General features: G+C 39.9%; 2 long non-coding RNA genes across 7 annotated transcripts; one reads left to right on the forward strand and one right to left on the reverse strand.

Moving 5' to 3' along the window:
• Window positions 1-819: 819 nt before the first annotated feature.
• LOC108274900 (uncharacterized) lies at window positions 820-21,369 on the forward strand. Of its 5 annotated transcripts, none has more exons than XR_008397836.1 (4): window positions 820-1,517; window positions 6,698-6,874; window positions 7,015-7,334; window positions 17,878-21,369. It is a non-coding gene; the product is annotated as an uncharacterized LOC108274900 (long non-coding RNA). The 5 variants fall into 5 exon arrangements; XR_008397838.1 differs by having other exon boundaries at window positions 820-1,197; window positions 1,375-1,517; window positions 7,015-21,369; XR_008397835.1 differs by having other exon boundaries at window positions 820-1,197; window positions 1,378-1,517; window positions 7,015-21,369.
• Window positions 18,737-24,265, reverse strand: LOC108274864 (uncharacterized). 2 transcript variants are annotated; one of them, XR_006983668.2, is made up of 6 exons: window positions 23,854-24,265; window positions 23,184-23,222; window positions 22,456-22,515; window positions 20,648-22,242; window positions 19,551-19,613; window positions 18,737-19,425 (listed from the first exon to the last, which is right to left on the reverse strand). It is a non-coding gene; the product is annotated as an uncharacterized LOC108274864 (long non-coding RNA). The 2 variants fall into 2 exon arrangements; XR_006983667.2 differs by having other exon boundaries at window positions 22,456-22,518.
• Window positions 24,266-27,882: the final 3,617 nt, after the last annotated feature.

Genomic DNA, 27,882 nt, shown 5'->3' on the forward strand with positions numbered 1-27,882 from the left:
GGGGGGGGGGGTAAACAAGTATAGTAAACAAGTTCACTATATAGTAAAATGAAGTATAAATGTGACTGTATATCTGTACATCCTGTTTATTTATACCTGTACATCTGTACCTCCTGTGTGTGTATATATATAAACACACACATGACTTATTACACGTTTAACATGAATGATAGGTTTATATCAATGTGCTCGTTATTGCTCATTCACAGGGATCTGGAATCTACGACTAATAATAAACACGGACAGTTAAATTCACTGGAACAAGACAGGATAAAATCCTGATGAATAATCCTGATAAAATTTGCTCCCAGACTTTTGAATTCAAATTTTCGGTGTTGGTCTGCCCTCATGTTTAATTTTCAGTCTCTTCTCGTAAGTGTGAGCACCAGAAGACTAAGCGAGCTGCTAGCAGAAGAAGGAAGTGACTGCTAGCTAGATTAATAAACATCAAATTTCAGAAATGAAGAAATGAAAGACAAAAAGCCAGAACAGCTTGTAGTTACACTGGAAAATGTATCTATTGTGAGGAATTAGCCCGGGGAAGGGCGGCGCACAGACCCACAGGAGACCAAAGGATGGTGGCAGACGGTGCTTTATTGTGGCTAGGGTGAGGTGAACGTGTTATAAATGGAAGAGTGCGGGGGTTTGTGAAGGCGCGACGGCCGGCGGAGTCGACTCGTGGCGGAGGCGGGATTCCCGAGGTGGGGCGGGGGTTTTCCCGGGCCGGCGTCCTCAGTGTGTGCGACTCTCACTATCCGGCGGTCTCGTCCGCGCTTACGCCTCCGGGAGGGAGAGAGGGAGGGAGAGAGAGAGAGAGAGAGAGAGAGAGAGAGAGAGAGAGAGAGAGAGAGAGAGAGAGAGAGAGAGAGATTAGCGTGGGGCGTGAGGTTACCGTCGTGATCGGAGGTTGCGAATCGCTGCAAACACGCACGGAGTCCGTTTTGACGCCACGATATTCTCTTCCCCTTCCCGGCCGGAAGCGCGCCCTTTTATCCTCCTCCGTCGTCGCCTGAGTGGTGGGACTTCCCCGTTGGATCCGCCAATCGCTGGCCGGAGTCGCGTCAGTCCCGCCCTGCCGCGGCGGTCCTTCCGGCTGGCGGAATGTTCGGCAGGAAGCTGCCCACGTCGTGCCGGTGCGGCAGTCGGAGAAGGAGCGTTTTCCCTCTTGTGTGCGCCGGCTCTCTGCCCGTCGCGACAGTATGTACTGTTTATGTACTTTCCTATGCCCTACACAAAGCTAAACATCACATAGAATAAATGAAGAAATGGACATTATGAAAACAACGGAATTGAAACAAAAATGAAATAAATAAATGAACAGAATAATGACCAGCACGGTGCAGGTATTGCAAACTAATAAATTAATAAATTCAGCAGATTCAGAAAAGTCAACTGATGAAGTTGAAATAAATGTTCAGACGTATCACAGTATGTACCAACTGCATACGAGAAAGCAAGGGTTATTCACCTCCTGACGAACCCCAGTCTGGATCCCAGACATCAGCAACTACAGACTGGTATCACTTCTCTCTTCTCTTTCTAAAATCCTCGAAAACACCATCTACGATCAACTGTCTCGCTGTTTCTCACAGAACAACCTCCAGGATCCTAAGCAGTCCGGTTCAAGGTGACGTCACTGAGAAGCTCCATGCTCCGTTTACTATCACAGAGCAACAGTGCAGAGGAAACAAAAGGAAAGAAAAGTGTAGGAATGAGATCACAAATTAATGAGTGTTAATGTGTGTGTTAATGTGTGTGTGTGTGTGTGTGTTAATGTGTGTGTTAATGTGTGTGTGTGTGTGTTAATGTGTGTGTTAATGTGTGTGTGTGCGTTAATGTGTATTAATTTGTGTGTGTGTGTGTTAATGTGTGTGTTAATGTGTATTAATGTGTGTGTGTGTATTAATGTGTGTGTGTGTTAGTGTGTTAATGTGTATTAATGTGTGTGTGTTAATGTGTATTATTGTGTGTGTGTGTTAGTGTGTGTTAATGTGTATTAATGTGTGTGAGTGTGTGTGTGTGTGTATTAATGTGTGTGTGTTAATGTGTATTAATGTGTGTGTGTGTGTGTGTTAGTGTATTAATGTGTGTGTGTGTGTGTGTGTGTGTGTGTGTTAATGTGTATTAATGTGTGTGTGTGTGTGTGTGTGTTAATGTGTATTAATGTGTGTGTGTGTGTGTGTGTTAATGTGTATTAATGTTTGTGTGTGTTAATGTGTATTAATGTGTGTGTGTGTGTGTTAATGTGTATTAATGTGTGTGTATGTGTTAATGTGTATTAATGTTTGTGTGTGTTAATGTGTATTAATGTGTGTGTGTGTGTGTGTGTTAATGTGTATTAATGTTTGTGTGTGTGTGTGTGTTAATGTGTATTAATATTTGTGTGTGTTAATGTGTATTAATGTGTGTGTGTGTGTGTGTGTTAATGTGTATTAATGTGTGTGTGTGTGTGTGTGTTAATGTGTATTAATGTGTGTGTGTGTGTGTGTGTGTGTTAATGTGTATTAATGTGTGTGTGTGTGTGTTAATGTGTATTAATGTATGTGTGTGTTAATGTGTATTAATGTGTGTGTGTTACTGTGTATTAATGTGTGTGTGTGTGTGTTAATGTGTATTAATGTGTGTGTGTGTGTGTGTTAATGTGTATTAATGTGTGTGTGTGTGTGTGTTAATGTGTATTAATGTGTGTGTGTGTGTTAGTGTGTGTTAATGTGTATTATTGTGTGTGTGTGTGTGTTAGTGTGTGTTAATGTGTATTAATGTGTGTGTGACTGTGTGTGTGTATTAATGAATGTGTGTGTGTGTGTTAATGTGTATTAATGTGTGTGTGTTAATGTCTGTGTGTGTGTGTGTGTGTGTGTGTATTAATGTGTGTGTGTGTGTGTGTGTGTGTGTGTGTGTGTATTAATGTGTGTGTGTGTGTGTGTGTGTGTGTGTGTGTGTGTGTGTGTGTGTGTGTGTGTGTGATGTGGAGTCATGGATGAGGAGCCAGACAGTAAACGTCTTCAGGTGGGATATCTGTAGAGAAATACAGTGTGATTACTGATTTATCATCACTCTCTGAAACACTGATCCTGTCATTTTGTTCATTTCTTTAATTAAATACCATGAATACACAAAGCAAGTAAAAAAAAAACTGTTTATTCTTAATAAAGACTAAATATACTCGAAATATTAGTAGTTTGTTAATTTGCTGCAACAGCATGTGCCCCAAAGTGTTTTATTCCTCTTATACCACAGCAATTTGCCCATGATTACATTTTTTATTAACTTAGGAATGACACGTCATATTCTTTGCAATTTAGCCTTGTGGATGTTTAGCATTTTTTACACCATGCTGAGCAGATTTGGTTCGATTCTGATGAACCCTGTAGAAGAATTTAAAAACCCATATGACCACTTACCCCCCGTTTTCTGAGTCTTTGCTGTCACACGGAGCTCCACTGAGTTCTCATTACAGTAATATCGACCAGCGTCTGAGAACGAGACATTAAATATACTCAGAATCAGACGTCTTCCTGAGCTGTAACGTCTGTCCGGATCAGTGATGTGTTTGATAACCGTGTCCTTGTAGACGCTGAGAATCTTCTCCCTTTTTCCACCCACATCTCTGCTCCAGGTCACGTTACCGTTAGTCTCTCCACATTTAAGCATACAGATGCTTTTCTCTGGACAAGATCGTTTTTCTGTCAGTCAGAGTGCAGGAGAAAATACAGTGTCAGTAAACAGTGTGATTTTAAAGACTGCAATCTGATTGGCTCTCTGCACTTCTCTGTGTTGGCTTTCAGCAGATGTGCAGATTTTTAAACAGTGCACTGCGGTGACTGTTTAGGAGCAAAGTAAAATCACTGGATCATTCTTTTTTAATGGTATAAAATCTTTTAAAGTTAATAAACTGTTGTGTTTGGAGCACTTATTGCTGTGTAAATGGTGAATCTCGTATGCTGGCCAGCGGGTTACTGGAAAGGTCGGTAAGCCGTGTCAACCACATTGCCTTATTCTGTAAAAGTAGGCTATGGTTATCATTTATTACTTCTAGATCAGTGGTTCTCAATGTGGGATCCGGATCCGTGAAGCAGAGCCAGGGAGTCAGCCTTTTATTGCTTTTATTCCATTTGTTACAGTGCTGGAAATCACGGCCCGCCATAATGTTTTATATATTTATTATATAGAGAGTTATTATCCTGTTTGACTGGTGTCTTAAATAAAGAAATTCTATAAATAATTTTTAAAAATTAAGTTGTCATTTTAAACCATAAATATAAATAAATAAATAATGTCCAAACGGACCTAATGATCATTTTAATAAAAATGCAGTCGATGAGTAAACATTCTGTGGCTCCAATAAATAGGCAAAATGTTATTATATTTAAATAACATGGCTCATAATTGAATAGTTTGTAATATAAAGTTGTACTGAGGGGTCTGTGGAAATCGATTTACAGTTAAAAGGGTCCCTGGCTGCAAAAAGCTTGGATATTAGTGTGTGTGTGTGTGTGTGTGAGTGTATATGTATATATATATATATATATATATATATAAAGCTTGTAATTTATATATTGAGTAGTTGGTACTATAGGCCGTGGCTTGTGATACGAAATCGTACCGTCCTTATGTGCTGCTAATCTGTTAAAATGTCAGGTTTTTGTGAAGTAAAAAAAATAATAAACTAAAATAAATCATTACAGATCTTTTCCCACCTTTCCCAAGGGTTTCTATGACCCCAGCTCTACAGTCGTTTGTTTTATTTTAAAGGTAAATACGCATGCTAATATAAGGATTCCATCACAAATGAATTTGATAGGTTTTCCGTTTGTCTTTTTCATCACGTCGATAACAGAATCGGTGTTGGACTCCGTTCCCCAGAGCACACTGAGGTCTACAAATCTGGCCACCGCGGACTGCAACACATTCCCTGCATCCCAATTGGCATCCTATCCATGCTAAGTCATATCCGAGATTAGATTTAGCGTGTCCCAAATCGTAGTATGCTGAAATGAGTGTCCCAAAGGTTCCCGTATGGACACTTTTTCAGCGAATATCGCCCACAGCTCCTTGCGCGAGGGGGGGGGTGACGGTTTGGCCATATTCACTGGTGCATTTTAGATAAGTGTAAATGAATCATAGTGGGGAAAACATCAAGGGAATGATAAATGAAATGCTATGAGTAATAATGGAAGAAGAAAAGCTGAAATGCGATGAGGAGTGACAGTGTTCTCTTCCGGGCATCGACGCTGTCTTCCGTTACACGGCCTGTTAGTATGTCCCAATATTTGCATACTCTTATAATACACACAACAGTATGTATTTTTCCCATCACAAAAAGAGCACTTCCTTTTAGTACATAGTATAAGTATGCCAATTGGGACACAGGGACAGCCTCCTCACACTGACATGTTCACTCTCACCTGCTTACAGCACATCCGGCTCCACACACACACACACACACACACACACACACACACACACACCCTATAATTAGTATAAACACTATTGTTATTCATTGAGGGCGATGTATCTACTCAGTTTCCTATTTTGCACCTTGCGTAATGAGCCTTTCAGTCTGCGTTTGCTATTCTGGTTTTTTGAACTGGTTTGTCCCTCTGGATTTTTGAACTGGTTTGTCCCTCTGGATTTTTGAACTGGTTTGTCCCTCTGGATTTTTTGAACTGGTTTGTCCCTCTGGTTTTGGATTCTGGTTTTTATCTTGGCTCTCCTGTTTGTAAATCACCTGACCTGCTGCCAGCTCTTGACTTCATTTTTTCTGAATGTTTTTGGGATCCGTTTGCTTGTTTCTATTCCCAGTAAAAGTATCACTGCTGCCTGACCCTTTCACAGAGAGAAGAATGTGTTCTGCTAAAGCTTTAGAAAACTCATTAATACAACAGAGAAGAAAATAACTGTCATCTCGAAACTTTTTTAAAGTTATAAAAGACCATAAATAAATAAATAACAATGTAAAATAACCTTTTTAGAAAAAAAAAAAAAAGATATTAATTATAAATGATAAATATCTGGATTATTTTTTAAATCCAGGCAATGCACTACATTAATATTTATATAAATGATTGACATTTTTTAATAACACCTTAATGTATATATATATATATATATATATATATATATATATATATATATATATATATATATATATATATATATATATATACACACACACCTACATACACGATTACATCACTTCCTGAGCTGCAGCTTACTTCTATGCACTTCATATATAATTTTATTTTTTTTTTTACTGTATCCCAGCAAACATGAGACATCTGCCAGATGTGTAGATCATGCCTATATTACGTCGCTTGGTCCAGGACCATATCTGTATGTCTGCAAGATGTGTAAATCAGGTTCAGTCTCTGGACATCTGATTATGACACCTCTCAGATGTAGATTTACACGTCTTGCTAAGAGTTTTTTTGGACATCTGTGGACGTGGAAGACAGGTGCAGGAGATCGACATATGAATTGTAAATTCAATTCAACAATTGTCAATGTCGGTTGCATGATTGTCTGTCATTGTCTGTGTAATATTGCTGTTATTGTGTATTGTTCAGATATTTGAGTAAATTGTTTGATGCTTTGAATTGAATTGAAACCACACAACGCCGTCTAATTAATCATTAGCAAATGTGATCATAATCATAACTATAAATGTTTACTGCAGTTCTGCGTGTTGGTCCAGGTGGTGTTGCCGTACCTAGTTTTCCAAGATGCATGCACTACTCAGATCAGGCAGCGACTCACATCCGTGGGCCTTGCTGGGCCTCATATACGATACATCAGATGTGCTGCTCCTGCAAGGACCGTGTTGCAGCAAGGCAAGAGTGAAAACTCATCGTACTAGTTGAACACACCTAAGGTAAGGTCAACTAAGTTAATGTTAAAATTATGTTTATGTTGCTTAGTGTTAGCTTTTTTTTTCTTTTTTTTTTGCAAACCAACTTCAACCTACTGTGGCTAGTTTTATTAAATTATTTTTTTTTAATTTTGGTCACAAAGCTGGTAAATGCAGGCGACTTTATGCAAATGTGGAGTGACTTGGTGCAGAGACTACCAATGGGAGTGAAGACAGGAGAGTGCACGTGATAAGTACAAGCTACCAGAAGGAGCGAGGACCTGAGGCTGAGACGCCCGGCTCTGGGAACAAGCAGCACCAAGCCAGCCACTTCACCCAGGAAGCACGGAGACCATGGCCGAGGAGGCCATAAGCTGAGCTAAGCTAAGCTAATTGCACTTTTCCCACAGACAGATGGCCTCAGTGGCAAAGAGCACACACTGCTTCTCCTCGATCTCATAGGATGTGATGCATATATACACTGGTGAGTTTTATATAAGATCCTCTTCCTCCAGAAGGTTCCATTTTAGCAGCAAGAAAACTGATTAATTGTCAAAAGTGGAATGTTAGTCGCACCACCCACTGACAAATGTTACTATGACAACTGGTAGCAGGAACACCTACTGGCGACTTCATAGTACAGCGACTATGAACGTAGCATCAGATAGATAAGAAAGTTTGAGCAGCGTGTCTCAGCTAGGTTAGAGTTCAGATGCTGGGAAGGTGGGATTTACAAGGGATTCAAGCCTCGATATTTTGTGATAGAAATATGTGGACTTGGTGTATGACTGCAGGTTGCCTTTTGCCTCATAAATGAAATAGTGTATAGTGAGTGTTGACATTATGAAATTGACTATTGTAACAAAAAAACATATATTTTAATACTCATATGAAATATACAGTAGGAAAAGAATAATGTGCACAACAGTTCAGATATTCCAAACTGTTGTTTAATTGATTTAGCCATAATTATTCAACAGTCAACTCAACAATTCCGGTAGTAGTAGTAGTAACCCTAACCCAGACATCACAATCATCATATTCATGTGTTCATAGATATAGAACAAAGTGAAAGTAAAAAGTACAGATGTTTATTATAAAACAACAACAATCACAAATCAACGCCGATCATCTCTGGACAACAGCAACTCAGTCAATCAGTAGTCCCACCCCACCCCCAACTCCTACAGCCCACACTTCTATTCAGAAACTGCCTTTACCTTCACACTCTTTGAAGGAAGATCCACATGTTGACATGTTGTGTATTTGTGTGTGTGTGTGTGTGTGTGTGTGTGTGTGTGTGTGTTTTAATGTCTGTTCTGGATTCCTGGATGTGTAGCCAGATAGTAAAATCCATCTTTTGGGATCTGCTGTGGAGCTGCTAAGGGCAGAGAAATACAGAGAAACATCTGATTACTAACTGATATACTGAAGTTATTTTATCATTCTTAGAGAAGGCAATCCTGTAATTCTGCTCCTTTACTTCAAATGCTGCATAAATGAGCATTAGGCTCTGTTCTGGTAACAAAAGAAATCTAAAGTATTATTTCACATACATGCTGCACATTTTGGACTCTTATAGACTGTTTTTAGTTTCAGCTGTTTGCCTAAAGTGTGCAGCCTGTCAATTCTGAAAAAAACAACAACATTAGTTTATGAAGCTCACGTTCTCATTCTGAGTCATTTATATTTCTAAGCCAGATAAATAAATAAACTTTACATTAATAGTAAACTCACCTGGTTGAGGAGCTGAGGGAGTCTCGTAAATTGACTCATAAACATGTATCTCATCCAAAGATTCTGCTGAGACACAGAGAGTAGGGGTCACCACTAGGGGTCACTATTCTTATACACAACTAATCCCCATTCTTTTCATTTCAGTGCAAAGTTTACAGTCAGTAATGCAGTAATTATGTGATTTGCTTTTATAGTATAATAATAATAATAATAATAAGAAGAAGAAGAAGAAGAATGTTGTGGTCTGATGAAAAGTTAATGTTAACACCCTAGAGATGATTATTTTCCAGATCCCTGAGTGTTTTTTTTCCTCTTATACCGCAGCAATTTGCCAACAATTACACTACAGTTCCTTTGAGACATGTGAAGTCAGCCAACCACAACTTTTCTTTTTTTTTGACTTTTACTTACATTTACATTTATTCACTTAGCAGACGCTTTTATCCTAAGCGACTTACAAATGAGAAAGATACAAGCAAAGCGATATCAAGCAGAGAACAATACAAGAAGTGCTACCATACAAGATCTATTAATTGAATTCCAGAAGAAGCAAAGTGCAGAGTAGAGGTGTAAGTGCATTTTTGTATTATTATTATAATGAATTTGTTAGGTGTTCATAGAAGAGGTGGGTCTTTAGTTGTTTTTTGAAGATGGTGAGAGATTCTGCGGTCTGGATTGAATTTTTTATTCATTTATCGAGTAATCGAAGCCGAGCTGGGTGAAGTATTCCATAGCTAGCGCCCTCAATACCACAAACTTGATGCTGAACCTCATTAAATGCGGCCCGGGCCCGGGCTGTCTTGGCTGTGTAGTCAGGGGAAACGGAGATGGTCACATCCCTCACTTTAATCCACTGGAGCTCTCTCACGGCGTAAAATGTCAACACAGTCACTGTGATAGTGGAATCTGCACACATTAACTCGTGGTCGTTCACCAGGCTTGGGCTTCGGCTGAAGGGTCCGGTGGGACCGGTCCAAAACCGGCTCCTTCTCCAGACCACACGCTTCTTTTAACAAGGCCGCTACAGCAGCGGTTGTACAGGTGTCAGCGCCCTCTGGAACTCCGACTATCCTAACGTTATTGCGCCGTGACCTCGACTCCAAATCCTCACACTTATTCTCTAACTGAGTCACGGTCGCAGTGAGAGACTCGACAGTAGTCTTCATATGAATCATGTCATCGGTGCAACCGGAGAGCGCGTGCCCCATTTCCCCAACAGTACCTTTCAGTGTTGATATGGTAGCCTCGGTAGTGACTTTATCACTGGCCAGCTGTGTTTTCACGGCCTGCAGGTCAAGCTGGATAGTAGACAGCGTACCCCCGAGAGTCTTCTGGAGCTTCTGGAGCTCCTTTTTAAAAATATCGGCGATGTCCTTCCTCAGTGAAGCCAGCAGCTCAAGCCTGAGTGCGGCGAAGTCAGGGTCACCGCTCGGCGACGCGGATTCAGAGGGAGAAGGGGACTCGCTCACGGCGTGCACACTTGGCCTCAGTCGTGTCTGAATACTACCACAGGTTTTCGTGTTCTTTCCAGACATTTTAACGTACCACAAAGTTAAAATTACAAACAAGGAAACAGAGTAGAATAATTCAAAATATATTGTATGACCAAAAAGCGCTAATTAATTACAATTACACGAAATCAGCAGGAGCCTCCAACTTCGCGTCCTACTCCATCGAATTCCGAATAACCATTCAACCACAACTTTTCAACCTGCGTCACAGAGCAACATAACACACTCATAATAAATCTACCTTCTTCCACATACAGAAGTCTAACAGACAGATGATTGTCTAAATCAGGTGTGTCTAATCTTATTGGGAAAGGGCCGGTGTGGGTGCAGGTTTTCATTCCAACCAAGCAGGAGCCACACCTGAGTCTACTGAAAGCCAAGATCAACTGATTAAACAGGTGAAGGTAAATTGTAAGTCGCTTTGGATAAAAGCATCTGCTAAATGAACAAATGTAATGTAAATGCAGATGTAAATCAGGTGTGGCTCCTGCTTGGTTGGAATGAAAACCTGCACCACACTGGCCAATTGCAGATAAGATTGGACACCCCTAGTCTAGTGTTACTGACTTACAGGGGAGAGACAGTATGCCCCTCCTATTTTGCTCTCTTGGCCATAGATATCTGTGGCATCATTGGGACTCGATCTCCAGACGATAGGGTGAAGGCTTTTCTGCTGTGCCACTCAGGAACCTGACTGATAAAGCTGTAAAATGCTCCTTCTAATAGGAACCCTTCAAAAACGAGGTTTCATCTCCAGATAAAACTTTGTGACATTGTGTGTGAAGATAATGTTTTAAGTGATTACCTTTTTCAGCTGAATCGTGCTGTACTTTGGCGGTGCTACCTGAATGAAGAGGTAATAATAAGAGTTAAACGGGTTGCGGATTCTGTCAGGATTTAATGCAGAGGAACAACACTACATATGAAAAAAATTAACATGTTTTACATTAAGTGTCACATATTCCTCGTAATGAAGGTTAGGACGGATGCAAATGCAGGTAAGAGTTTATTAGAGAGAGGCAGGTAGATAAATCCAAATCATAAGACAATAGCGTGGTCGAAATAACAGGTAATGGGTCAGGCGATCTACAAACAGGCATAAACTGGGCAAGGCTAGAATCAAGAACAATAAACGAGAAACAAGGTCAATGAACATGATGCAAAATGAGAAACAAGGAACAACCGCTTGGTATGGTGATAACACTCAATACTTCACAAAGTCATGGTGTTAAAAAAAGTCTCTTTTATAGCGTGAAGTGAGTGAGTGTGAGATGGGCAACAGGTGTGTGTGATTAGAATTCCGGAGGTGGTGAATGGGGGGGCGGGGGGGGTGTAGTCCATGACGGGCATGTGAAGGTGAACATGTGTGTGTGTGTGTGTGTGTGTGTGTGTGTGTGGGAAGTGTAGTCCATGGCGGCCATGTTTGTAGGCCGCAGTGCAGGATGGGAAATGTAATCACTGGTTTGCTGTTATATGACAGAACCACCCCACCTCCCTAACCTCAGGGCGCGGAAAATAACACTCCCTCCCCCAGTGGTCCTGGCCCTCTGGGCAAAATGTCTTCACATCCCCTCAGGTTACAATGCAGGCATTGTCTGACAAGTAGCAGGTTCCTCCAGGAGCTGAGGAGCAGACATGAGGCTGGGGTCATCAGTCTCGAGCATGAGCATAACTTGGTTGGTTGTGATGTCCGCTTCAGGCATGAGCAGAACTTGGCCATGTCAGCAGACTCGGGCATGAGCAGAACTTGGTTGGCCGTGACATTGGTTTTAGGCATGAGCAGAACCTGGTTGGTCATGACGTCGGGACAGGAACTTGGCGTGAGCAGAGCTTGGGTTGGCCGTCTCTTCGACCTCAGACAGGAACATGGCTTGAGAGGTCGTCCCTTCAAACTCGCACAGGCACTTGGCTTGAGAGGTCGACTCTTTGACCTCGGACAGAAACCTGGCTTGAGTACTCGCCTCTTCGACCTCGTACACAAACATGGATTGGGAGGTCGTCTCTTTGACCTCGGACAGGAACTTGACTTTATGCTGGAGCTCTGGGGAGGAGGTCGCCACATTGACCTCCGACTGGGACTCTGGAGATGAGGTCACCACGTTGAACTCTGGCTGGAGCTCGGCAGGTGAGACCACATAGTGGGTCTTAGGCAGGAGCTTTGGGAAGGAGGTCACCCAGTTTGCCTGCTCACAATAGGTGGTGAACGGCAAGTCAGGTTTATCTCTGAGGCAGGCCTCCTGGAAAAGATCCTCCAGGATGACCCAGGATTTTGAACTGCAAGAAAATATTCAGGGTAACCTGATAACCCATCATACAGCTCTGGGAGGTCTACGACAGTCCACTGAGGAAACTGGATCGAATCCACAGTTGGGACGGTTTGCCTGGTTTCCCTAGCGTGATGTCTCCCCCTCTTTCCTGCTGCTTCCATGTTATAGGCGAAGTATTCTGTCACATATTCCTCGTAATGAAGGTTAGGACGGATGCAAATGCAGGTAAGAGTTTATTAGAGAGAGGCAGGTAGATAAATCCAAATCATGAGACAATAGCGTGAACGAAATAAGAGCCAATGGGTCAGGCGATCTACAAACCTATAAACTGGGCAAGGCTAGAATCAAGAATCAAGAACGATAAACGAGAAACAAGGTCAATGAACATGATGCAAAATGAGAAACAAGGAACAACCGCTTGGTATGGTGATAACACTCAATACTTCACAAAGTCATGGTGTTCAAAAAGTCTCTTTTATAGCGTGAAGTGAGTGAGTGTGAGATTGGCAACAGGTGTGTGTGATTAGAATTCCGGAGAAGATGAACGTGGGGAGGGGGAGTGTAGTCCATGGCGGCCACGTTTTTAGGCCACAGTGCAGGATGGGAAATGTAATCACTGGTTTGCTGTGATATGACCTTAAGATTCATTTAACTGACAGTGTTTACTGCATGAATAAATGATAAACTTCAGCATTTATAAAGTATAAAGTTAATAAGACAAAAGATGTCCTGAGGATGTCTGAAAACTTAAAATTACAGCTTTACCTCTGACTGTTGCAAAGCACTGACACTGGAGACTCCTTCCATTCATGTTACATGAACATCTCCTTGTCACCATATCAACAATTACATACATTTTTTAATTTGTTTGTGTGAAGCTGTGCACAAAGTGCATTAATATAAACCTACTCTACTGTCAGAGCTGTTGTTCTAGAAAATTGCACAATCACTAATGTCAAATAAACAGTGAGCAGTATATCTAACAAAACACATGATCCAAGAGATAAGGACAGGCCAAGCAGGTTAGTGGGTTAGCATTCTAGCTCAGTAGTGAAGATAATAAAACTTTACTGTATATAATTTAAATGAAATGTTACCTTTCCTTTTGGAGAAACACCTCCACAGAACCAGAAGTGACACTAAAACAAGCGCACAACCCCCGGCTACTAAAGCTGTTACCGTCAACCAATCTGAAAACCAAATCACATGATCACCTCAGATGTGTTTACCAAAAGATAAACAACTATTTAAAAATAAAAATAAAACATCTCTGTAGTTACCTGTTCATATACTCTCAGATAGTGGTGCTTGAAAGTTTAGAAATTAGAGTCAGGTGTTTTCAATCAATGAAATGATTGGTATAATCAGGTGTGAGTGAGCATCCTGTTTTATTTAAAGAACAGCGATTGATCAGAGTCTGATCTTCACAACATGTGTTTGTAGAAGTGCATCATGGCATGAACAAAGGAGATTTCTGAGGACCTCAGATAAAGAGATGTTGATGCTCATCAGGCTGGAAAAGTTTACAAAACAATCTATTAAGAGTATGGACTCCACCAACCCACAGTCATATTGGGTATAAATGGAGGAAATTCAACACCATTGTTCACCTCCCCAGGAGTGGAGACCAACAAAGATCACTCCAAGAACAAGACGTGTAATAGTCCACGAGGTCACAAAGGAACCCAGGGTAACTTCCAAGCAACTAAAGTCCTCTCTCACACTGGCTAATGTTAATGTTCATGAGTCCACCATCAGGAGAACACTGAAGAACAATGGTGTGCATGGCAGGACTACAAGGTGGAAGTCACCGCTCTCCAAAAAGAACATTGCTCTCCTCCTGCAGTTTGATAAAGATCATGTGGACGAGCCAGAAGTCTAATGGAAAAATGTTTTGTGGATGGAGGAGACCAAAATAGAATTTTTTGGTTTAAATGAGAAGTGTTATGTTTGGATAAAGGAAAACGCTGCATTCCAGCATAAGAACCTTCTCCCATCGGTGAAACATGGTGGTGGTAGTGTCAGGGTTTGGACCTGTTTTGCCTAATCAGGTCCAGGACGACTCGGCATCACTGATGGAACAATGAGTTCTGAATTATATCAGTGAAATTTAAAGGAAAATGTCATTACATCTGTCTGTGAACTGAATCTGAAGAGAAAGTGGGTCATGCAGCAAGACAATGAGCCTAAGAACACGAGTCGTTCTACCAAAGAACGCTTAAAGAAGAATAAAGTTAATGTTTTGGAACGGCCGAGTCAAAGCCCCGACCTTAATCCAGTAGAAATGTTGTGGAAGAACCTGAAGCGAGCAGTTCATGTGAGGAAACCCACCAACATCCCAGAGCTGAAGCTGTTCTGTACTGAGGAACGGGATAAAACTCCTCCGAGCCGACGTGCAGATGATCAACACTTACCCCAAACGTTTATCTGCAGTTATCACTGCACAAGGGGAACACACCACATACTGAAAGCAAAGGTGCACATACTTTTACCCCTCACAGATCTGTAATACTGGATCAATTTCCTCAGTAAATAAATGACCAAGTATAATATTTTTGTCTCATTTGTTTAACTGGGTTCTCTTTATCTACCTTTAGGAATCTGCTGATGTTTTAGGTTAATGCGGAAATGTATAAAATTCGAAACACAAACTTTCAAGCACCACCGTAAATAATAATATGTTAACAATAAAATATATAATTGATTAATTATTCATTTTCAGAATTGTTAATTATTTGTAATTATGTTAATAATAATAGAAGAATACTAAATAATATGATCATAGTACTAATTTATACTTATAACAGGAAGCAGTAGAAGAAATTAAAAATAATGAAAAATAAATTATATATAAAATAAAACTCTAAAATAATAATAATTGTGTGGTGGAGTTTTAATGAAAGCAATGGTCAGACCACTTACCCCCCGTTTTCATGATTTTCAGAGTCTTTGATGTCACACTGACCTCCACTGAGTTCTCATTACAGTAATATCGACCAGAGTCTGAGAACGAGACATTAAATATACTCAGAATCAGACGTCTTCCTGAGCTGTAACGTCTGTCCGGATCAGTGATGTGTTTGATAACCGTGTCCTTGTAGACGCTGAGAATCTTGTCCCTTTTTCCACCCACATCTCTGCTCCAGGTCACGTTACCGTTAGTCTCTCCACATTTAAGTATACAGATGTTTTTCTCTGGACAAAATGTTTCTGTCAGTCAGAGTGCAGGAGAAAATACAGTGTCAGTAAACAGTCGAAGTCAAGCTGCCTCAGTAAAACTTCCTCGTTCTGTAAAACTAGTTTGCTCTTAGCTATGTTTATTCACTAAACTAACCAGTGTAGATGGTGATAGACGTCTGTTTTGAGGGACTGTCACACCTTCCTTTATGTGCTGCCTTCATGTGAATAATTCCAACCAAAAAAGTAGAACTGGTTATGACTCAAAGGCCTGCTGATATAAACCACCACCACCAACATGCTTCTTTCCTACAGATGTTTAAACATCTGTCTAGTCAGAGGTGGGTAGTAACGCACTACATTTGCTTCATTACATTTACTTGGGTACATTTTTTAAATTTAATTTTAAGAGTGGGTTTAACTGGCCATACTTATACTCTTACCCAAGTTCATTTTAATCACAGAAATGTACTTTTACTGCTCTACATTCGGTGGCGTTCCTTCGTCACTGTGCAATGTTAACCAATTAGTTTAGATGACAAACGAGTTCACGAGTCTCGCAATACGCTACAGTGATCTGAATGTGAACGCAACAACTGCTCAATTACCACGACGGAAACAGGACACACGCACTCTCTCTATCTCTGTCCCTCTCTCTTCCCCTCCCTCTCTATCTCTCTCTCTATCGCTCTCTTTCTCCCTCTATCTCTCTGTCTCTCTCTCTCTATCTCTCTGTCACTCTCTCTCTCTCTCTCTCTCTCTGTCTCTCTCTCTCTATCTCTCTCTCCCTCTATCTTCTCTCTCTCTGCCCTTCTATCTCTCACTCTACACACACTTTCTGTTCTGTTCCATAGTCTGTTCTTCTGGTCTCGTTCTCTTGTTTTAATGCAGATGCTCACAAGTTTGTGTTATTACCATTTTGTGAAAATAAAGAAAAAAAAAGTCACCTGTTGGGAAAATGTTTGATTTCTGTGTTGAAAATGACAGGATGTGTTATTGTACCCATCACAGGACTGGGATACGCTGCTTCATCTTGAACCCAGGTTTTATAGCATATAAACAGAACAGAAAACCTTTCCAGGAGAGACGTGACTTACAGTTCTCCATGTGGCCTGAGATTCAGGATTTTCCTTCATTTAATCTTACTCTTACTCAAGTCATTATTCACATTATTACTTTACTCTTACTTGAGTAGGCGTAATTATTTTTAAAAGTAGCTTTACTACTTATAGTAAAACAAGTAACTTCGAGTAAAAGTTTTGGCTACTCTACCCACCTCATCTATTTGCGTATACAGTATCAATACATCAATACGTTTACCGTCACAAACCACATCCTAAATGAAGAGGAAGAAGAAACCTCTCTGTGGTTTGATTTCCGTCATTACATTTTAATTTAATCCATATATAAGACGTTATTTCTAATCTGTACATACTGTATTTTTTTCATCAGTGGTAGAAAGATCAGGAATAAAAAGCTCCTTTTGCATAATGTGCCTAATATTGACTGTATATAGTTGGAATGTGTTGATAGGAGAAATCAAAAGTTTGAGATCTCCTGCTGTAGAGCATTTATGGATCATTGTAATATTGTACACAATACCTTAACAGGTGTGGTACTGTGCAGTGCTGCTATACTGGAAGGGTTTAGGGTTTATATATATATATAGGATGTGGAAGCACTCACCGCTGTTGGCCGTGTGTACGCTCACACACAGCAGGAGACAGATGAACCCGGTATTCTCCATCACGACTGAGTGTAAGAGTTAAAGATGAAACAAAGCGAACGTTACACCCTGTGAACAGACTGAAGCTCCGAGGTGCAGTGTGTGATGAGCAGTGTGAGGAAGTGAGATGAGGCTGAGGAAGTGATGTAATGTTATGTATCCCTGATTGTGGGTGTGTGTTTGTGTGTGTTTGTGTGTGTTTGTGTGTGTGTGTGTGTGTGTGTGTGTGACTTTGTTTACTTGTGGGCATGACCTCAAAAAGACAACAAAAGGAGCACAACTAATCATCTCAGAAATGTGTGTTTCTCTAATATTTGTGATTATGGTAAAGGTCTCGGGGGATTTTAAGTGAACTTAAACACATTTAAGATAAGTGTAATGATAGGCGTGTGAGAATGTGTGATAAAAAAGAAAACTGATAGAAAAGGCATCATATTTGAATCAGGAAGAATTTGGTCACTTTATGTATTACAGAAACACAAATGAACACAATGTAAACATGCTCTCAATATGTTTTTATTTTTATACATTAAATCACAAACATAACAGAAATACATTATGTGATCTCCTCACCACCTATATGTTTTTCTTCCACAAACTGTTCCACAGTTGTATAGAACGTCTCTGTACGCTGTAGCATTACAGTTTCCCTTCACTGGAACTAAGAGGCCCAAACACTGTTCCAGCATGACAGACAGTGCACGAAGCGAGCTCCATGAAGACGTGGTGTGTGACGGTTGGAAGAAGGTGGAAGAACTCGAGTGTCCTGTACAGAGCCCTGACCTCAACCCCACTGAACACCTTTAGGGTGAACTGGAACTGGAGTCTCCTCACATCGACATCAGCACCTGACCTCAACCTTATTAATGCTCTTGTTACTTGAATGATCATTAATCCCCACAGCTACGATACAAAATTTAGTGGAAAGCCTTCCCAGAAGATTGGAGGAGGTTGTTATAACAGCAATGGTGGAATAAATCTGGAAAGGGATGGTCAACAAACACAATTCAACCTGCTGTGAACTACCTAACTGGTAAGTCAGATATGGCTATGTGCAGCACTGGGGCTTCTCAGGGGACTGTACTGGCTCCATTCCTGTTCAATCCTCCATTCAGATTTTAGGTATAACACAGAGTCATGTCATGTGCAGAACTACATGCATCGGAGGTGGGCAGGGGGATGAGTATATGGCCTTGGTGGAGAGTTTTGCTGAGTGGTGCAAACTGCAGCTGAACATTGGAGGTAGTGGACACATATAAGTACCTGGACCTGCAATAAATTACTGTGCTTTTTTATTGTATTTATCTGTGAATGTTTGTCTTTTACCACTACTGTAATTTTGCAATTTCCATCAGGATTAATAAAGTTTCTTTCTTTCTTTCTTTCTTTCTTTCTTTCTTTCTTTCTTTCTTTCTTTCTATCTATGTGTCACGTAATTAAACGTAATGGAGGTTAGGACAGATGCAAGTGCAGATAAGAGCTTTTAATAAAGAGAGGCAGGCTGACAAATCCAAATCATGAGACAATAGCATGGTCAAATAACAGGCAATGGGTCAAGCAATTGACAAAACAGGAATCATGAATGAGGGTGAGAACAAGATCAAACAATAACACATGAAGCAAGAAACAAACGCCTGGTATACGGAAACTCACCTAATACTCGCTAAGTACAAAGGGACACGAGGGGTTTAAGTACTAAACATAATCGGGCTGAAACACAAAACAGCTGAGACTAATGATGACACATACGGGAAACAAACAGTGACAATACAGGGGCAGAGACAGGGCCAAAAACCATAACAAATGCACGTGTTGAAGGTAAATTAAGTCAGTGTCACTGAAAACGAAGATGTTAGAGTGAAACATAGAATGTCAATTGTGGTGTTTAAGGACAGTGAGGAGAGGAGGCTATCAGAGGGAAGTGAGGTTGTGACAATGGAAGAGAATTGTGAGTGGGGAAAGGGAGCGAAGATTGCCACAAAATGAGATAGAGATAGAGGTTGAAGACTGTGAGGGGGTGAGGGGAGAGAAATAGAAAACTGGATAAAGAAATGGTAAGAGGTGTGGAGAGGAGTAACAAGTAATAATTTTGTGTGAGTTACATGTGAGGATGAGGTCAAGCTAGTTGCCGGCTTTGTGAGTTGCTGGGGTGGCCAACTGCTTGAGGTCAAACGTGGGAAGGAGCGCAAGAAAAACATTTGTTTATGAAGTTCACGTTCTCATTCTGAATAATTTATAATTATAAGCCACATAAATAAACTCTATATTAACAGTAATTTCACCTGGTCGAGGAGCTGATGGAGTCTCGTTGATGTATACCGATGTGTACAGATCCGAAGATCCTGCTGAGACACAGAGTGTAGGGGTCACTACTAGGGGTCACTATTCTTATCCACAACTAATCCCCATTCTTTCATATAAAATGTTTCAGGATCAAAGTACAAAGTTTTTAGTTATTGATGTGTTTTGCTTTTATAATGTTTGCTTTATTTAATGTTGTGGAAAATGTTATTTTCCCGATCCCTGAGTGTTTTTTTCCTGTTATACCACTGCAATTTGTCAACGATTGCACTACAGTTCCTTTGAGACATGTGAAGTCAGTCACAGCACAACTTTTCAATCTGCGTCACAAGGCAGCGTAACACACTCAGAGGAAATCTACCGTCTTCCACATAGGGTTACTGTGACTTATAGGGGAGAGACAGCATTGGTCACAGATATCTGTGGCATCGTTGGGACTCGATCTCCAGACGTAAGGGTGAAGGCTTTTCTGCTGCGCCATTCAGGAGCCTGACTGATAATTTTCAGGTCAAGTCACAGCACAGATTCCAGATCCCAGCATGCACTGCAGCCTACAGACATGTGGGACTCCACTTCCCATAACGTGCACACATACACTGCTTCGCTCTCAGTCCCTGGACTTCTGATTGTGCACACCTAATCCATATTACGCATACACACACACGCGCGCGCGCGCTTTATATAAAGACTTTCTACCACCAGAACTTTGCGAAGTATACACTCAGTTGCCTTTTGTCTCTGTTGTTACCAGGTCTTACACTGTATCTGATTTTTGCTGTATTTGACCCTCATCCTGTTTACATTCATGTGCATTTGTTTATCCTCTGACATCCTGTTTGTAGATCACCTGACCTTAGCCTGTCCCTGTTTTTGAGAACTGTCTTTAAGCACTATATTTGGATTATTTGCCTGGACTGTAATTATACTGCCTTAACTACATCTGCATCTGTCTCCACTTTCAATAAGTGACAATAAAGCTTTACAATGCTCCTTCTAATAGGAACCCTTCAAATACAGATTTAATCTCCAGATAAAACCTTCTGATATTGGGCGTGAAGATAATGTTTTAAGTGATTACCTTTTTCAGCTGAATCGTGGTGTACTTTGGCGGTGCTACCTGAATGTAGAGGTAATGATAAGACTTAAACGGGTTGCGGATTCTGTCAGGCTTTAATGCAGGTGAACAACACTACAGATGAAAAAATGTAAAACATGTTTTAAATCCCAAGTATATCTACTTTATTAACAGGTACTGATTCAAAGATGATCAAATGTTTGCTTGTCCAAATATGTCAAAAAAGCCAACAATTTCCATGGGGTGTACTTATTTTTTCACATGACTGTATTAGAGCGAACACATTAATATAAACCTGTGAGTTGCAGCTGCACTACTGTCAGAGCTGAAAATTGCACAAGCACTAACGTAAAATAAACAGTGAGCATGAGTATGTCTAACAAAACAAATAATCCACGAGATAAGAACAGGCCAAGCAGGTTAGCGGGTTAGCATTCTAGCTCAGTACTGAAGCTTGCTAAAAGATAAACAACTATTTGAAAAACAAAATAAAATTCAATACATTCATTCAGTGGTGCTTGAAAGTTTTGAGATTAGAGTCAGGTGTTTTCAGTCAGTGGGATGATGATCAGGTGTGAGTGAGTGAGTGAGCGTCTTGTTTTATTTAAAGAACAGGGATCTATCAGAGTCTGATCTTCACAACACATGTTTGTGAAAGTGTATCATGTCATGAACAAAGGAGATTTCTGAGGACCTCAGAAAAAGAGTTGTTGAAGCTCATCAGGCTGGAAAAGGTTATAAACCATCTCTAAAGAGTTTGGACTCCACCCATCCACAGTCACACAGATTGTGTGCAATTGGAGGAAATTTAAGACCGTTGTTCCCCTCTCCAGGAGTGGAGACAAACAAAGATCTCTCCAAGAGTAAGATGTGCAAGAGTCTGTGAGGTTACAAGGGAACCCAGGGTAACTTCTGAGCATCTAAAGGCCTCTCTCACATTGTCTGCCGGTTGTAGTCAGTGCACTTTTCTACATTGCTGTACGCTATTGTGTGCTGGGGAAATGGTATTGGTGCCAAGGCCAAGAAGAAACTCAACAAACTGATTAGGAAGGCCAGCTCTGATATAGGACTCCATTATTATTTGTAATGTTAGCGGTAGTAACCTGTGTTGCTGCTGTTACTGTTACTATTATTATTATTATTATTATTAGTAGTAGTAGTAGTAGTAGTAGTAGTAGTAGTAGTAGTAGTAGTAGTAGAACTACTTCATGGCACATTTTAACTGCCACCTCCCCACTTTTTTCACACTTCAAAAATATCTAAGTGCCTTGTTTACAAGTTTGTTTATACTTATCTTTTCTATAGAGACCAAGCATTTACAGCATTTGGCAGACTTACAATTACCAATTTTTTTATATAACTGAGCATTTGAACTGAGCAAAGAAAATCTCTTAGTAGATCCTTAATCATGAAATCTTTTTCATGAAACCCCCCTTCATTCTATCTATCTAGCTGCCTACCCAAACAAAAAAAAGTCAATAAAAAGTGTAGGAATGAGACTGAAAGTATAAACGGACATGTGTGTTAACACCTGTTCTGGATTCCTGGATGTGTAGCCAGATAGTAACATCCATCTTTTGGGATCTGCTGTGGAGCTGCTAAGGGCAGAGAAATACAGAGAAACATCTGATTACTAACTGATATACTGAAGTTATATCATTTTATCATTTATTTTATCAGTTATTTTATCATTCTTAAAGAAGGCAATCCTATAATTAAACATTAGTTTATGAAGCTCACGTTCTCATTCTGAGTCATTTATATTTATAACCCACATAAATGAATAAACTCTACATTAATAGTAAACTCACCTGGTCGAGGAGCTGATGGAGTCTCGTTGATGTATACCGATGTGTACAGATCCGAAGATCCTGCTGAGACACAGAGTGTAGGGGTCACCACTAGGGGTCACTATTCTTATCCACAACTAATCCCCATTATTTTCATTTCAGTGCAAAGTTTATAGTAACAACAATAACAACAATAATAATAATAATAATAATAATAATAATAATAATAATAATAATAATGTTGTGGTCTGATGAAAAGTTAATGTTAACACCACAGAGTTGAGTATTTTCCAGATCCCTGAGTGTTTTATTCCTCTTATACCACAGCAATTTGCCAACAATTATACTACAGTTCCTTTGAGACATGTGAAGTCAGCCAACCACATCTTTTCAACCTGCGTCACAGGGCAGCGTAACACAATCAGAGGAAATCTACCGTCTTCCACATACAGAAGTCTAACAGACATCTATGATTGTCTAGGGTTGCTGTGACTAACAGGTGAGAGACAGTATGCCCCTCCTACCCTGAGAGCATGGCCTATTTTGCTCTTTTGGCCATAGATATCTGTGGCATCATTGGGACTCGATCTCCAGACGATAGGGTGAAGGCTTTTCTGCTGTGCCACTCAGGAACCTGACTGATAAAGCTGTAAAATGCTCCTTCTAATAGGAACCCTTCAAAAACGAGGTTTCATCTCCAGATAAAACTTTGTGACATTGTGTGTGAAGATAATGTTTTAAGTGATTACCTTTTTCAGCTGAATCGTGCTGTATTTTGGCGGTGCTACCTGAATGTAGAGGTAATAATAAGAGTTAAACGGGTTGCGGATTCTGTCAGTTAATAAGACAAAAAAAAAACCCACAGATTGTCATGTTACTGAGAAACCACAAAGTGTAAACTCTTCAGTCCTGAAGATGCCAGAAAACTTAAAATAACAGCTTCACCTCAGACTGTTACAAAGCGCTGACACTAGAGACTCCTTCCTTACATGTTACATAAACCTCCTTACAGAAAACATATCAATATATCAACAATTACACACATTTTCTAATCTGATACTGTTACTTTTCTATACTTTTTTAACTGTTACTATAAAAACAATACCATATTAGAGAGAGAGCATTAATATAAATCTGTGATATAAACCTGCAGCTGCACTACTGTCAGAGCTGAGAACTGCACAATCACTAATGTAAAATAAACAGTGAGCAGTATACAGTGCATCTGGAAAGTAAAGTGAAGCGCTGTGAATACTTTCCGGATGCACTGTATCTAACAAAATAAACAGTGAGCAGTATATCTAACAAAACACATGATCCAAGAGATAAGGACAGGCCAAGCAGGTTAGTGGGTTAGCATTCTAGCTCAGTAGTGAAGATAATAAAACTTTACTGTATATAATTTAAATGAAATGTTACCTTTCCTTTTGGAGAAACACCTCCACAGAACCAGAAGTGACACTAAAACAAGCGCACAACCCCCGGCTACTAAAGCTGTTACCGTCAACCAATCTGAAAACCAAATCACATGATCACCTCAGATGTGTTTACCAAAAGATAAACAACTATTTAAAAATAAAAATAAAATTCAAACCATGCAATACATCTCTGCAGTTACCTGTTCATATATGTTCATATATAATAATATGATCAAATTAAATATATTTTTTTAATGATTAACATTCCAAATTATGTTAAACTTTATATATATTATATATACAGTGCCCTCCACTAATATTGGCAAAATTGTCTTTATTGTTTATCCTTTTGATCATTTGTAAAAAAAAAAATTAAATTGACAAAAATACTCTGCTCTCAAAGATATCGAACAATTGCCAACACAACAGAGGTTTATATATATATATATATATATATATATATATATATATATATATATATATATATATATATATATATATATATAAAAATATAGCTTTGTTAAATATAGTTGTGCAACAATTATTGGCACCTTTTAGTCAATACTTTGTGCTAGCTCCCTTTGCCAAGATAACAGCTCTGAGTCTTCTCCTATAACGCTGATGAGGTTGGAGAATACATGGCGAGGGATCTGAGAGCGTTCATCCATACAGAATCTCTCCAGATCCTTCACATTTCGAGGTCCACACTAGTGGACTCTCCTCTTCAGTTCACCCCACAGGTGTTCTATGGGGTTCAGGTCAGGGGACTGGGATGGTCATGGCAGGATCTTGATTTTGTGGCTGAGACGATATAGTTATAACACTAACAAGTCACATGACACCGGGGAGGGAAAATGGCTAATTGGGCCCAATTGGTACATTTTCACTTAGGGGTGTACTCACTTTTGTTGCCAGCGGTTTAGACATTAATGGCTGTGTGTTGAGTTATTTTGAGGGGACGGAAATTTACACTGTTACACAAGCTGTACACTCACTACTTTACACTGTAGCACAGTGTCATTTCTTCAGTGTTGTCACTTGAAAAGATATAATCAAACATTTACAAAAATGTGAGGGATGTACTCACTTTTGTGAGATACTGTGTTTATATATAAACATACATATATATAAAACTCTAAAATAATAATAATTGTGTGGTGGAGTTTTAATGAAATCAATGGTCAGACCACTTACCCCCCGTATTGATGATTATCTGAGTCTTTGATGTCACACTGACCTCCACTGAGTTCTCATTACAGTAATATCGACCAGCGTCTGAGAACGAGACATTAAATATACTCAGAATCAGACGTCTTCCTGAGCTGTAACGTCTGTCCGGATCAGTGATGTGTTTGATAACCGTGTCCTTGTAGACGCTGAGAATCTTGTCCCTTTTTCCACCCACATCTCTGCTCCAGGTCACGTTACCGTTAGTCTCTCCACATTTAAGTATACAGATGTTTTTCTCTGGACAAGATCGTTTTTCTGTCAGTCAGAGTGCAGGAGAAAATACAGTGTCAGTAAACAGTCGAAGTCAAGCTGCCTCAGTAAAACTTCCTCGTTCTGTAAAACTAGTTTGCTCTTAGCTATGTTTATTCACTAAACTAACCAGTGTAGATGGTGATAGACGTCTGTTTTGAGGGACTGTCACACCTTCCTTTATGTGCTGCCTTCATGTGAATAATTCCAACCAAAAAAGTAGAACTGGTTATGACTCAAAGGCCTGCTGATATAAACCACCACCACCAACGTGCTTCTTTCCTACAGATGTTTAAACATCTCTAATTGTGTATATCAGTGCGTCAATATGTTTATCGCAAACCACATCCTGTGTACTCCTGAGACAAGAAGATGTGTCTCTGTGTTTTGCGTTTTATCATTTTAGTCTACTTTAATCCAAATAAAATACACTTTATTTCTAATCCCATATTTTTTTTTTTATACATTTTAAATATCGGTGGTGGGAAGTTAATAAAAATGTAATACTGACTTGGAAAATGGAGTTTCCATTGGAGTTGGAAAATATTTATAGGATAATTCAAATGTTTGAGATCTCCTGCTGTAGAGCATTTATCATTATCATTGTAATATTGTACACAATACTTCAATAGGTGTGGTACTGTGCAGTGCTGCTATACTGGAAGGGTTTAGGATAACTAGCATTTGCTTGCTGATGTCTATTTTTATTATTATTATTATTATTATTATTATTATTATTATTATTATTATTAATTTTTTAAAATTCTGTGTACTACTTATTTTATTTACAGCACTTTGAGAAGCATCTTTTAAACCAGGGGTGGGCAATCTTATCCGGAAAGGGCCGGTGTGGGTGCAGGTTTTCATTCCAACCAAGCAGGAGGCACACCTGGTTCCACCTGTTTAATCAGTTGATCTTGGCTTTCACTAGATTCAGGTGTGGATTCTCCTCGGTTGGAAAGAAAACCTGCACACACACCGGCCCTTTCCAGATAAGATTGCCCACCCCTGTTTTAAAGGCTTTCTTTTATATATATATATATATATATATATATATATATATATATATATATATATATATATGATGTGGAAGCACTCACCGCTGTTGGCCGTGTGTACGCTCACATACAGCAAGAAACAGATGAACCCGGTATTCTCCATCACGACTGAATGTAAGAGTTAAAGATGAACCCAAGCAAACTTTACACCCTGTGAACAGACTGAAGCTCCGAGGTGCAGTGTGTGATGAGCAGTGTGAGGAAGTGAGAGAGAGAGAGAGAGAGAGACTGACTTTGTTTACTTGTGAGCATCTGGTGTCTTCAAAATAGAACAAAAGGAGTACAACTGAGCATCTCGTAAATGTGCATCAATATAATATTTGTTGTAATAATTGATTATGGTGAAGGTTTTGGGGATTTTAATTGAAATGAAAAACATTTAAGACAAGTATAATAATAGACCTAAGACCTGGAACTAATAGACCTGGAACTAAGAGGCCCAAACCTGTTCCAGCATGACACAAAATGAGCTCCATGAAGACGTGGTGTGTGAAGGTTGGAAGAAGGTGGAAGAACTCGAGTGTCCTGTACAGAGCCCTGACCTCAACCCCACTGAACACCTTTAGGGTGAACTGGAACTGGAGCCTCCTCACCATCACATCAGCACCTGACCTCAACCTTATTAATGCTCTTGTAGCTGAATGAACACAAATCCTCACAGCCACGCCCCGAAATCTAGTGGAAAGCCTTCCCAGAAGAGTGGAGTGCATTATAATACACCATACACCTTAGAAAAAGTGCCTGAAAAATACAGGTCTACTCTCGTTTGTGTTTACGTACCTCCTGTCAGTCATGTTATAGCCACACTTCAAGGGCCCTTCATTCCATCCACATTATTTAGTGGTCAAAAGGGCAAACATGTCAGAAATTAATACTTGGAACTTAGTGTGTAAAAAAAATAAAATAAAATTGAGGTGGGAAAGATTCAATATTGGAATTACGGAATATAGCTGCATGTTGGGCTAAATCAGCGACTGCTAAAGTGGCCAATAGGGACAGATAAATCTGTCAACTCTGCCTGAATAAAGTGACTACCAAAGCACCTATTTTGCATAAATAAATTGTCCCTTTGGGCCAGGATAAATTATCTATTCAATGTGGCTAAATCAGTCCACTCAGCCTGTAGCTCATGACTAATGTGGCTACTAAAGTGCCTACATGGCATGAATAAATTTGCCTACTGGGACAAGCTAAATCAGACCACTCGGCCAACATCTGCACACCTACTCATTCTGTCTCTACTCAGCCAATCATGTGGCCGCAGTACAATACATAAAATCATGCAGATATGGGCCAGCAGCTTCAGATAACGTTCACATCAACCATCAGCATGGGGGAAAATGTGATCTCAATGATTTTGACTGAGGCATGGAAGCTTGCTGGTACCAGATGGGCTGGTTTGAATATTTCTATAACTGCTGATCTCCTGAGATTTTCACACACAACAGTCTCCATAATTTACTCAGAATGGTGCGATAAAGAAAAATATCCAG

This window comes from Ictalurus punctatus, chromosome 14 (assembly GCF_001660625.3).
Source record: "Ictalurus punctatus breed USDA103 chromosome 14, Coco_2.0, whole genome shotgun sequence".
In the NCBI taxonomy this organism is placed as follows: Eukaryota; Metazoa; Chordata; class Actinopteri; order Siluriformes; family Ictaluridae; genus Ictalurus; species Ictalurus punctatus.